Consider the following 13,719-nt stretch of genomic DNA (forward strand, 5'->3'; position numbering starts at 1 on the left):
GTGCACCTGAGCACTGGGGCATACTGCCGGTTTCTGGGACTCACTAGTATTTAGTGTACCTGAGCACTGGGGTATACTGCCTGTTTCTGGGACTCACTAGTATTTAGTGTACCTGAGCACTGGGGCATACTGCCTGTTTCTGGGACTCACTAGTATTTAGTGTACCTGAGCACTGGGGCATACTGCCGGTTTCTGGGACTCACTAGTATTTAGTGCCCCTGAGCACTGGGGCATACTGCCAGTTTCTGGGACTCACTGGTATTTAGTGTACCTGAGCACTGGGGCATACTGCCAGTTTCTGGGACTCACTGGTATTTAGTGCACCTGAGAACTGGGGCATACTGCTGGTTTCTGGGACTCACTAGTATTTAGTGCACCTGAGCACTGGGGCATACTGCCGGTTTCTGGGACTCACTAGTATTTAGTGCACCTGAGCACTGGGGCATACTGCCAGTTTCTGGGACTCACTGGTATTTAGTGTACCTGAGCACTGGGGCATACTGCCAGTTTCTGGGACTCACTGGTATTTAGTGCACCTGAGAACTGGGGCATACTGCTGGTTTCTGGGATTCACTAGTATTTAGTGCACCTGAGCACTGGGGTATACTGCCGGTTTCTGGGACTCACTAGTATTTAGTGCACATGAGCACTGGGGCATACTGCCGGTTTCAGGGACTCAATAGTATTTAGAGTACCTGAGAACTGGGGCATACTGCTGGTTTCTGGGATTCACTAGTATTTAGTGCACCTGAGAACTGGGGCATACTGCTGGTTTCTGGGATTCACTAGTATTTAGTGCACCTGAGAACTGGGGCATACTGCTGGTTTCTGGGATTCACTAGTATTTAGTGCACCTGAGAACTGGGGCATACTGCTGGTTTCTGGGATTCACTAGTATTTAGTGCACCTGAGCACTGGGGTATACTGCCGGTTTCTGGGACTCACTAGTATTTAGTGCACCTGAGCACTGGGGCATACTGCCGGTTTCTGGGACTCAATAGTATTTAGTGCACCTGAGCACTGGGGCATACTGCCGGTTTCTGGGACTCACTAGTATTTAGTGCACCTGAGCACTGGGGCATACTGCCGGTTTCTGGGACTCAATAGTATTTAGTGTACCTGAGCACTGGGGCATACTGCCGGTTTTTGGGACTCACTAGTATTTAGTGTACCTGAGCACTGGGGCATACTGCCGGTTTCTGGGACTCACTAGTATTTAGTGTACCTGAGCACTGGGGCATACTGCCGGTTTCTGGGACTCACTAGTATTTAGTGTACCTGAGCACTGGGGCATACTGCCGGTTTCTGGGACTCACTAGTATTTAGTGTACCTGAGCACTGGGGCATACTGCCGGTTTCTTGGACTCACTAGTATTTAGTGTACCTGAGCACTGGGGCATACTGCCGGTTTCTGGGACTCACTAGTATTTAGTGTACCTGAGCGCTGGGGCATACTGCCGGTTTCTGGGACTTACTAGTATTTAGTGTACCTGAGCAATGGGGCATACTGCCGGTTTCTGGGACTCACTAGTATTTAGTGCACCTGAGCACTGGGGCATACTGCTGGTTTCTGGGACTCACTAGTATTTAGTGTACCTGAGCACTGGGGCATACTGCCGGTTTTTGGGACTCACTAGTATTTAGTGTACCTGAGCACTGGGGCATACTGCCGGTTTCTGGGACTCACTAGTATTTAGTGTACCTGAGCACTGGGGCATACTGCCGGTTTCTGGGACTCACTAGTATTTAGTGTACCTGAACACTGGGGCATACTGCCGGTTTCTGAGACTCACTAGTATTTAGTGCACCTGAGCACTGGGGCATACTGCTGGTTTCTGGGACTCACTAGTATTTAGTGTACCTGAGCACTGGGGCATACTGCCGGTTTCTGGGACTCACTAGTATTTAGTGCACCTGAGCACTGGGGCATACTGCCGGTTTCAGGGACTCACTAGTATTTAGTGCACCTGAGCACTGGGGCATACTGCCGGTTTCTGGGACTCACTAGTATTTAGTGCACCTGAGCACTGGGGCATACTGCCGGTTTCTGGGACTCACTAGTATTTAGTGCACCTGAGCACTGGGGCATACTGACAATTTCTGGGACACACTAGTATTTAGTGTACCTGAGCACTGGGGCATACTGCCGGTTTCTGGGACTCACTAGTATTTAGTGCACCTGAACACTGGGGCATACTGTCGGTATCTGGGACTCACTAGTATTTAGTGCACCTGAGCACTGGGGCATACTGCTGGTTTCTGGGACTCACTAGTATTTAGTGCACCTGAGCACTGGGGCATACTGCCGGTTTCTGGGACTCACTAGTATTTAGTGCACCTGAGCACTGGGGCATACTGCCGGTTTCTGGGACTCACTAGTATTTAGTGTACCTGAGCACTGGGGCATACTGCCGGTTTCTGGGACTCACTAGTATTTAGTGCACCTGAGCACTGGGGCATACTGCCGGTTTCTGGGACTCACTAGTATTTAGTGTACCTGAGCAGTGGGGCATACTGCCGGTTTCTGGGACTCACTATTATTTAGTGCACCTGAACACTGGGGCATACTGCCAGTTTCTGGGACTTACTAGTATTTAGTGCACCTGAGCACTGGGGCATACTGCTGGTTTTTGGGACTCACTAGTATTTAGTGTACCTGAGCACTGGGGCATACTGCCGGTTTCTGGGACTCACTAGTATTTAGTGTACCTGAGCACTGGGGTATACTGCTGGTTTCTGGGACTCACTAGTATTTAGTGTACCTGAGCACTGGGGCATACTGCCTGTTTCTAGGACTCACTAGTATTTAGTGTACCTGAGCACTGGGGCATACTGCCAGTTTCTGGGACTCACTAGTATGTAGTGCACCTGAGCACTGGGGCATACTGCCGGTTTCTGGGACTCACTAGTATTTAGTGTACCTGAGCACTGGGGCATACTGCCGGTTTCTGGGACTCACTAGTATTTAGTGCACCTGAACACTGGGGCATACTGTCGGTATCTGGGACTCACTAGTATTTAGATCACCTGAGCACTGGGGCATACTGCTGGTTTCTGGGACTCACTAGTATTTAGTGCACCTGAGCACTGGGGCATACTGCCGGTTTCTGGGACTCACTAGTATTTAGTGCACCTGAGCACTGGGGCATACTGCCGGTTTCTGGGACTCACTAGTATTTAGTGTACCTGAGCACTGGGGCATACTGCCGGTTTCTGGGGCTCACTAGTATTTAGTGCACCTGAGCACTGGGGCATACTGCCGGTTTCTGGGACTCACTAGTATTTAGTGTACCTGAGCACTGGGGCATACTGCCGGTTTCTGGGACTCACTAGTATTTAGTGCACCTGAACACTGGGGCATACTGCCGGTTTCTGGGACTTACTAGTATTTAGTGCACCTGAGCACTGGGGCATACTGCTGGTTTTTGGGACTCACTAGTATTTAGTGTACCTGAGAACTGGGGCATACTGCCGGTTTCTGGGACTCACTAGTATTTAGTGTACCTGAGTACTGGGGTATACTGCTGGTTTTTGGGACTCACTAGTATTTAGTGTACCTGAGCACTGGGGCATACTGCCTGTTTCTAGGACTCACTAGTATTTAGTGTACCTGAGCACTGGGGCATACTGCCTGTCTCTAGGACTCACTAGTATTTAGTGCACCTGAGCACTGGGGCATACTGCCGGTTTCTAGGACTCACTAGTATTTAGTGCACCTGAGTACTGGGGCATACTGCCGGTTTCTGGGACTCACTATTATTTAGTGTACCTGAGCACTGGGACATAGTGCCGGTTTCTGGGACTCACTAGTATTTAGTGTACCTGAGCACTGGGGCATACTGACGGTTTCTGGGACTCACTAGTATTTAGTGTACCTGAGCACTGGGGCATACTGACAGTTTCTAGGACTCACTAGTATTTAGTGCACCTGAGCACTGGGGCATACTGCCGGTTTCTGGGACTCACTAGTATTTAGTGCACCTGAGCACTGGGGCATACTGCCGGTTTCTGGGACTCACTAGTATTTAGTGTACCTGAGCACTGGGGCATACTGCCGGTTTCTGGGGCTCACTAGTATTTAGTGCACCTGAGCACTGGGGCATACTGCCGGTTTCTGGGACTCACTAGTATTTAGTGTACCTGAGCACTGGGGCATACTGCCGGTTTCTGGGACTCACTAGTATTTAGTGCACCTGAACACTGGGGCATACTGCCGGTTTCTGGGACTTACTAGTATTTAGTGCACCTGAGCACTGGGGCATACTGCTGGTTTTTGGGACTCACTAGTATTTAGTGTACCTGAGAACTGGGGCATACTGCCGGTTTCTGGGACTCACTAGTATTTAGTGTACCTGAGTACTGGGGTATACTGCTGGTTTTTGGGACTCACTAGTATTTAGTGTACCTGAGCACTGGGGCATACTGCCTGTTTCTAGGACTCACTAGTATTTAGTGTACCTGAGCACTGGGGCATACTGCCTGTCTCTAGGACTCACTAGTATTTAGTGCACCTGAGCACTGGGGCATACTGCCGGTTTCTAGGACTCACTAGTATTTAGTGCACCTGAGTACTGGGGCATACTGCCGGTTTCTGGGACTCACTATTATTTAGTGTACCTGAGCACTGGGACATAGTGCCGGTTTCTGGGACTCACTAGTATTTAGTGTACCTGAGCACTGGGGCATACTGACGGTTTCTGGGACTCACTAGTATTTAGTGTACCTGAGCACTGGGGCATACTGACAGTTTCTAGGACTCACTAGTATTTAGTGCACCTGAGCACTGGGGCATACTGCCGGTTTCTGGGACTCACTAGTATTTAGTGCACCTGAGCACTGGGGCATACTGTGAAAAAGGGTGTGTGTACAAGCGCTAAGGTAATCCCCAAGCTGTATCCAAACAGAGATCCTAACCAACCTCCAAAAAATAAGCACAAGTAGTAAGAAGTGAATACAGCGCCAACAAGAGGCCAAGGGATAAATATACTCACAGAGAGATAAAAGAAGATTATTTAATGAACCATGTTAAAAAGCATCAGTAATAAAAGACTATATATAAAAAATGTAAAAAGCACATATAAATAAAATTACAAATACAGGAATATCTTACAGAAGCGGCTCAAAGGGCCAAAGCTGATAATTACAATAAAAACAGAGGTAATAACAGGTACCTGAGCACTGGGGTATACTGCCGGTATCTGGGACTCACTAATATTTAGTGTACCTGAGCACTGGGGCATACTGCCGGTTTCTGGGACTCACTAGTATTTAGTGTACCTGAGCACTGGGGCATACTGCCTGTTTCTAGGACTCACTAGTATTTAGTGCACCTGAGCACTGGGGTATACTGCCGGTTTCTGGGACTCACTAGTATTTAGTGTACCTGAGCACTGGGGCATACTGCCGGTTTCTGGGACTCACTAGTATTTAGTGCACCTGAGCACTGGGGCATACTGCCGGTTTCTGGGACTCACTAGTATTTAGTGTACCTGAGCACTGGGGTATACTGCCTGTTTCTGGGACTCACTAGTATTTAGTGTACCTGAGCACTGGGGCATACTGCCTGTTTCTGGGACTCACTAGTATTTAGTGTACCTGAGCACTGGGGCATACTGCCGGTTTCTGGGACTCACTAGTATTTAGTGCACCTGAACACTGGGGCATACTGCCGGTTTCTGGGACTTACTAGTATTTAGTGCACCTGAGCACTGGGGCATACTGCTGGTTTTTGGGACTCACTAGTATTTAGTGTACCTGAGAACTGGGGCATACTGCCGGTTTCTGGGACTCACTAGTATTTAGTGTACCTGAGTACTGGGGTATACTGCTGGTTTTTGGGACTCACTAGTATTTAGTGTACCTGAGCACTGGGGCATACTGCCTGTTTCTAGGACTCACTAGTATTTAGTGTACCTGAGCACTGGGGCATACTGCCTGTCTCTAGGACTCACTAGTATTTAGTGCACCTGAGCACTGGGGCATACTGCCGGTTTCTAGGACTCACTAGTATTTAGTGCACCTGAGTACTGGGGCATACTGCCGGTTTCTGGGACTCACTATTATTTAGTGTACCTGAGCACTGGGACATAGTGCCGGTTTCTGGGACTCACTAGTATTTAGTGTACCTGAGCACTGGGGCATACTGACGGTTTCTGGGACTCACTAGTATTTAGTGTACCTGAGCACTGGGGCATACTGACAGTTTCTAGGACTCACTAGTATTTAGTGCACCTGAGCACTGGGGCATACTGCCGGTTTCTGGGACTCACTAGTATTTAGTGCACCTGAGCACTGGGGCATACTGTGAAAAAGGGTGTGTGTACAAGCGCTAAGGTAATCCCCAAGCTGTATCCAAACAGAGATCCTAACCAACCTCCAAAAAATAAGCACAAGTAGTAAGAAGTGAATACAGCGCCAACAAGAGGCCAAGGGATAAATATACTCACAGAGAGATAAAAGAAGATTATTTAATGAACCATGTTAAAAAGCATCAGTAATAAAAGACTATATATAAAAAATGTAAAAAGCACATATAAATAAAATTACAAATACAGGAATATCTTACAGAAGCGGCTCAAAGGGCCAAAGCTGATAATTACAATAAAAACAGAGGTAATAACAGGTACCTGAGCACTGGGGTATACTGCCGGTATCTGGGACTCACTAATATTTAGTGTACCTGAGCACTGGGGCATACTGCCGGTTTCTGGGACTCACTAGTATTTAGTGTACCTGAGCACTGGGGCATACTGCCTGTTTCTAGGACTCACTAGTATTTAGTGCACCTGAGCACTGGGGTATACTGCCGGTTTCTGGGACTCACTAGTATTTAGTGCACCTGAGTACTGGGGCATACTGCCGATTTCTGGGACTCACTAGTATTTAGTGCACCTGAGCACTGGGGTATGCTGCCGGTTTCTGGGACTCACTAGTATTTAGTGTACCTGAGCACTGGGGCATACTGCCTGTTTCTAGGACTCACTAGTATTTAGTGTACCTGAGCACTGGGGTATACTGCCGGTTTCTGGGACTCACTAGTATTTAGTGCACCTGAGCACTGGGGTATGCTGCCGGTTTCTGGGACTCACTAGTATTTAGTGTACCTGAGCACTGGGGCATACTGCCTGTTTCTAGGACTCACTAGTATTTAGTGTACCTGAGCACTGGGGTATACTGCCGGTTTCTGGGACTCACTAGTATTTAGTGTACCTGAGCACTGGGGCATACTGCCGGTATCTGGGACTCACTAGTATTTAGTGTACCTGAGCACTGGGGCATACTGCCTGTTTCTAGGACTCACTAGTATTTAGTGTACCTGAGCACTGGGGTATACTGCCGGTTTCTGGGACTCACTAGTATTTAGTGTACCTGAGCACTGGGGCATACTGCCGGTATCTGGGACTCACTAGTATTTAGTGTACCTGAGCACTAGGGTATACTACCGGTTTCTGGGACTCACTAGTATTTAGTGTACCTGAGCACTGGGGTATACTGTCGGTTTCTGAGACTCACTAGTATTTAGTGTACCTGAGCACTGGGCATACTGCCGGTTTCTGTGACTCACTAGTATTTAGTGCACCTGAGCACTGGGGCATACTGCCGGTTTCTGGGACTCACTAGTATTTAGTGTACCTGAGCACTAGGGCATACTGTCGGTTTCTGGGACTCACTATTATTTAGTGTACCTGAGCACTAGGGCATACTGCCGGTTTCTGGGACTCACTAGTATTTTGTGGGTAGAGGCTCAACAGAAATGGCCATGTGTTGTGGGCAGGAGCAGGAGTGTAATGGACAGGGTTAGGCAGAGCTGAAAAAGCCAGGTTCTGGCAAAACATTTGGGTCCTTGTAAATTTTAATTGCGAATGATAGTCTGATGTTATAGAGGTTTAGGCTGTGAACTCTTACAATATATGATATAACTAAATGCCTATACTCTCTCTGATAGTGTACCTACTACAAGTCAGGGTATTCTGAACTAAGTGTATTACGCCAATAGATACAGATTGGCAATCGTGGGTTTTATAATCCTGGGACATATAGCAGAGTTTTTCTTATGCATTTAAAATACTTATAATTGAACTGGCATAATAATTTATCTACTCTATAACACTGCGGATCAGGTCTGCCAGACCTCGCTGAATACGGCGAGCAATACGCTCGCCGTATTCAGCATTGCACCAGCAGCTTTTGTGAGCTGCTGGTGCAACACCGCCCCCTGCAGACTCACGGCCAATGGGCTGCCTGCAGGGGGTGTCAATCAACCCGATCGTACTCGATCGGGTTGTATTGTGGCGATGTGTGCCGCCTGCTTAGAGCAGGTGGACAGGTTATGGAGCAGCGGTCTTTATAACCGCTGCTTCATAACTGCTGTTTCTGGCGAGTCTGAAGACTCGCCAGAAACAGGGGCCATCAAGCTCCATACAGAGCTTGTTAAATAGAGCCCCTAATGTGTAAACAATAGCACACTACACATATTCAGCGATATTACATCTATCCTCCAACCTGGAGATCTCTTACTAAAGATATATGTAGAAACCTGTAACCTAGTTCTTTATTGATATGTTATATTTGTATGTAGTCATACTTTTACCTCTCTAAACAGAGTCAATCTTATATAACTAGTGTTGGAAATTCTACTATATACCTAGTTAGTTCTGAACCGAATACATTATATCTACTGTGTATAGACTGGTATATTGAGATTGAATATAACACACAATACGGTGCGGATGTTTGCAGTGTATTTCTACTACCGATAATAATAATATATATAATTTGAGATTTATATAGCACTTTTCTCCCTGTGAGACTCAAAGCACTTCACAAATATACCAACATAAGACATTAAAGTTAGGAGTTTCTGAAGATCAGATAAGCGGACTGAATGCCTGATGGAAGAGGTGGGTCTTTAGCTTTTTTTAAAAGTCTGTAAGGACGGTGCCTCTCTGATTGCGCACGGTAAAGAGTTCCAGAAAGTAGGGGCAGCGTGGCCGAATGATCTGGAGCCTGAGTTTGTCCTTATTCTTGGCACTGAGAGGAGGGATGTGATGGCTGACCTAAGTGAAATGGATGGGATGTAGGGTGTCAGGAGCTCTTTCAGGTATTGTGGGCCTTGGTTGTTTAAGGCTTTGAAGGTCAGCAGGCCAATTTTAAAATATGTTCGCCATTTAATTGGAAGCCAATGCAGGGAATGGAGAACAGTGTGAAGTGTGACAGGAGCGAGTTTGATTGGTCAATAGTCTGGCTGCTGCGTTTTGTACTGTCTGAAGGCGATGGAGTTCTTTTTTTTGGGAGGCCCAAGTAAAGTACATTGCAGTAATCTAGCCTAGAGGATACAAATGCATGGATTAATGTTGGCATATCATCCAGTGGCTATGATTTTCAGATGAAAGTAGGCAGATTTTATTACGGAGGAAATCTGCTGTTTAAAAGATAGTCCAGCGTCAATCAGCACTCTGAGGTTTCGTACCTTTGCTGAACTAACGAGTTTAGAGCCTCCAAGCTCCAGGCCAGTTGGGTGATCGTGGGATATTTTTGATGCCCGGGGTCCCCTCACCAAGAGTAACTCTGTTTTGTCCGGGTTCACTTTGAGAGAGCTAGCATTCATCCATTCTATGAGGTCTGTTAAGCAATTGTTTATGCGGCATGCTGAGTCTGTAGTATCTGGAGCAAAGGAGAAGTAGAGTTGTGTGTCATCAGCGTAACAATGATACCTTAGGCCATGTCGGTTAATGATGTCCCTCAGTGGTAGTAAGTAAATTGTGAATAGCATAGGAGACAGGATAGATCCTTGTGAAACTCCGCAGGCCAGTTCTGTTGGTGCTGATGAGCTTGATCCCGATATTACTCTCTGTGATCTACCAGCGTGGAAAGATTTAAACCAGTTAAGTACTGTGCCTCCTAGACCACAGATGTACTGCAAGCGCTCTATTAGAATTCTATGGTCAATGGTGTCAAATGCAGCTGAGAGATCCAGGAGGATTAGAATGGAGTAATCACCTTTGTCTCTTGCCATGAGGAGATCATTTAGCACTTGGACTAGCACTGTTTCAGTGCTGTGGCGGCATCTGAAGCCTGACTGGAAAGGATCTAATATGTTTAGGCGTGATAGATGGGCTTCCAGTTGAGATGCCACTATTTTTTCAATTACTTTCCCCAGAGATGGGAGGTTGGATACTGGTCTGTAATTAGTCATGCAGTCTGGATCGAATAAAGGTTTCTTTAGGAGTGGTTTTACCACAGCTTCTTTTAGAGGATCTGGGAAGTCTCCTGTTTTTAGTAAACACTGCACTATTTTTTGTGAGGACTGGGGCGAGTGTTTCAATGCTTCCAGATATGAGCTAAGTTGGAGCAGGGTCTAAGTCACACGTAGTAGGGTGCAACTTTTGTATGGTGTTTTTAACTCCTTTTATATCCACATGTGTAAAAGTGGCCCATAAACTGAGGCAATCTGGCATTCCATTGTAGTAGTTCTGGTGTGTAACTGTTTGGCCTGCTGTGATAGCGGTTCGGATTGAGGAAATCTTGTCTCTGAAGAAGTTCGCAAATGCTTCACATTTATCCTGAGAAAAGTTGGTTGGTCGGACTAAGCATGCATGCTGGTTTGCAGAGGCTTTCTACTGTGCGAAACAGTTGCCTGGGTCTATTGTGGGAGAGTGCAATTTTGCGTAATAAAAATGAAGATTTTTTCTGAGTTATCTTGGATTGATATTTATTTAGATGTTTGGTAAGAGTGGCTTTATCCTCTGGATCATGTGTTCTGTGCCACTTTCTCTCGAGCTTACGTCCTGTTCTTTTCATTTCTCTGATGGAGCTATCAAGCCACGTTGCATTGTTGTGGGTTTGGACAGTGCGTATACGAGATGGTGCAATGCTTTCTAGGGTGTTTCTCATGGTTTTGTTGTAGAGTCGGACTAAGGAGCTGGGGTCTTCGCAGGTGCCCATTAGTTCACTTAGATCCATATTTGATGCTACATCTAGTGGTGTCACCCTTTTTAATGAGCGATGTTTGACCAGGTTCTGAGGCTGGTGTCTGGTTGATTGTGATACAATGGAAAAGTGAATGGAGTGGTGGTCTGACCAGGTAACTGAGTTTACAGTTACTGGTGACACTTCTAGTCCAGACTGAAACAATAGATCAAGTGTATGACCTTTTCTGTGGGTGGGAGTGGTGACGATTTGTGTAAAGCCGAGTGTACACATCAAGCTGAGGAGATCCTCCCAAGCAGGGATAGGGTGTTGTTGATCCAAGTGTTGAAGTCTCCTAATATAAGCCATCTGGGGTGTTCAAGGATTAAGCCAGCCAAAAGGTCTGGGAGTTCCTGAAGAAATCTCTTCCCATCTCCTGGGGGTCTGTATATTAGCAGTATTTGGAATCCTCTCTCTATTGGGAGGCTGGCAGCTACACATTCAAAAGATTGGGTTTTGTGGACTGATATTGGTCTGGGATTTAAGGATGATTTTGCACAGATCCTAAATCCGCCTCCCTTGCGATCTTGTCTCAGGCGGTGGAACACTGTGTAATTGTCTGGAATAGCTGCCTCTAGAATAGGCCCTGCATTTTCATCTAACCATGATTCTGTGATGCATGCTAATTCGCATGTTTCAATAAGGTCGGAAATAATAGCTATTTTGTTCTTTATTGATCTGGCATTGCATAGGATTACTCTGATAGGACAGTCTTGGGATTCAGAGTTTTTGATCTGTACTTTGGAGACAGCGTGTCTTCTAATAGGGATCACACAAAGAGATTTTCTTGATTTGATAGTGCGGTTTTTGTGGCTTTTAGGTTGGATCACTTCAATTGGGCTTGTGTGTGGACAGGGTGGTGGGGCAGCTGTGATAGTGTCAGGCTATAGAACTTTAAATTTTAATTTTCCTCCATGACAGCCCCTGTCAGTCCCTTTGAAAATGCTGAGTGATTTTAGGGTAGCCACTAGTGAGGGACTGAGTGCTGTGACCGCTTTTTGGGGTCTTAAGGAGTGCAGATGTGAGGGCGTATAGGTGGTCATTCCCTCTGCAGTGAAGGGGTTAAAATAGCTTCTAGTATTTGTAGGAATGTTAGCAGTGGGGGCTGGTTACATTGCCCTGCTCTATAGTATTCTTGTCAGAGTGAGGTGCGAGATTTTGCACTTCAGGCTGCATTGTAGATAATAGATAAGAAAGCATGCAGGGGTTTTAAAACCAATGTATTTTAGTAAAATAGACTTCATCAATTAGTTTTTCTTGTGTTTAGAAATGAAATCTGAGCATTGCTAAATGGATGATTAAATCCAAAACCCAATTTGTGCATGGGTTGAGTCTGTGTTTTTTTGTTGTTGTTTTTTTTTAGTTTAAGTGTACCTTGTTTGTGGTGTTCAGCTGAAGGTATCTCTTTCTGGTAGTAAGATGGTCCGGTGGGAGTATATTTCCATCCGTTGAGTATCTCACTTTGGTAATGTCATCCATTCAATTTTTATGAGTCTAGTTGTGCGTTATGTGGAGTCGGTATTGGTCCTTGAAATAATTATGATGAATTTTGAATGTAAGAAGGTTAAATTAAGATAAATCCAGAAGAGGTCAGAAGCCTGAGGAAAGTGTGGCAGCCAGCAGTGGCGCCCCCCCCCCCCCCTACCGATGATATAATCCTTTACCTATATTTATTTCAAGTTACTTGGTCTTTCCACTTGAATGTTTATTGGAAAGTGCTTTTCATGGATAAAATTTATACTAGCTTTTTTAAACCATTTATTACTAGGGTTATAATTAATATTAAATATATATTTGAGGAAACTTTCCTCCCAGCATTGCAATACCCAAGATATAGGTCTCTTTATAGATATGACACTTGTTCAGCACACTTGCTCCTATATTGTGATATAGACTATGGATTAACATCCACATCCTAGGTTTCTATCACTTATATATTAAAGTACTCTCCCTGACCAGTATTAGTGTCTTTGGACAATATATTCTTTCAGAGTTAAATCATTTGTGTTTTTAAATGTTTGTGTATGTTTGATTATAAGCATCCTAATAAAGGTTACATTTTATTTATTTATTATTTTTTTGCTCTGCCCCTTGTACTCTTGCTCTAACTATTCCAGTTGTTTAGGACTGTGAGTGCTACCCATATGTACGTGTTTATCAGTTTTATACTGATGAAATTCGGATTATCCTAAGTTATGAAGGTATAATCTAGATTTTATTAAAGACACAGAGACGAGTATTTTGCTATCTTTCCTTTACTACTAAAATGGCAGTCATTAAAAGTACATATAACAAATACAAGAAACTGTCATATTTGAAAAGAGACAGTTAAAACAAAGAAAAAATCAGTGACCAATAACAAAGTAGAACTGATTAGACCAACACAAAGTAACCAATCAGATTCAAAATGTATACTATAAACTGTCCAACATATAATAACACATCCTCTTTCTTGTCGACTGATGAAGAAAACATAAAGTCCATCAAATAACAATAAATCCAACTGAAAAGGCAACCAAGAAGACTGAAGAGCAGGATCTTGAAAAGGAGAGACATCCATGCAGAATTAACCAGCTTGAAAGAAGAATTTGAAGATCTACTGGAACTCTGTAACCATTGAAGGAAACTTGCTTGAAGATTCGATTTATCACATAGATGAGAGGGAACAAAATCATCCAGCAGAATGTCCATATTATTGATTGATAACTAAAATAAATGTAAAAAATATTAATAATATCATAATAAAATAAG

Source organism: Bombina bombina, chromosome 6 (assembly GCF_027579735.1).
Source record: "Bombina bombina isolate aBomBom1 chromosome 6, aBomBom1.pri, whole genome shotgun sequence".
In the NCBI taxonomy this organism is placed as follows: Eukaryota; Metazoa; Chordata; class Amphibia; order Anura; family Bombinatoridae; genus Bombina; species Bombina bombina.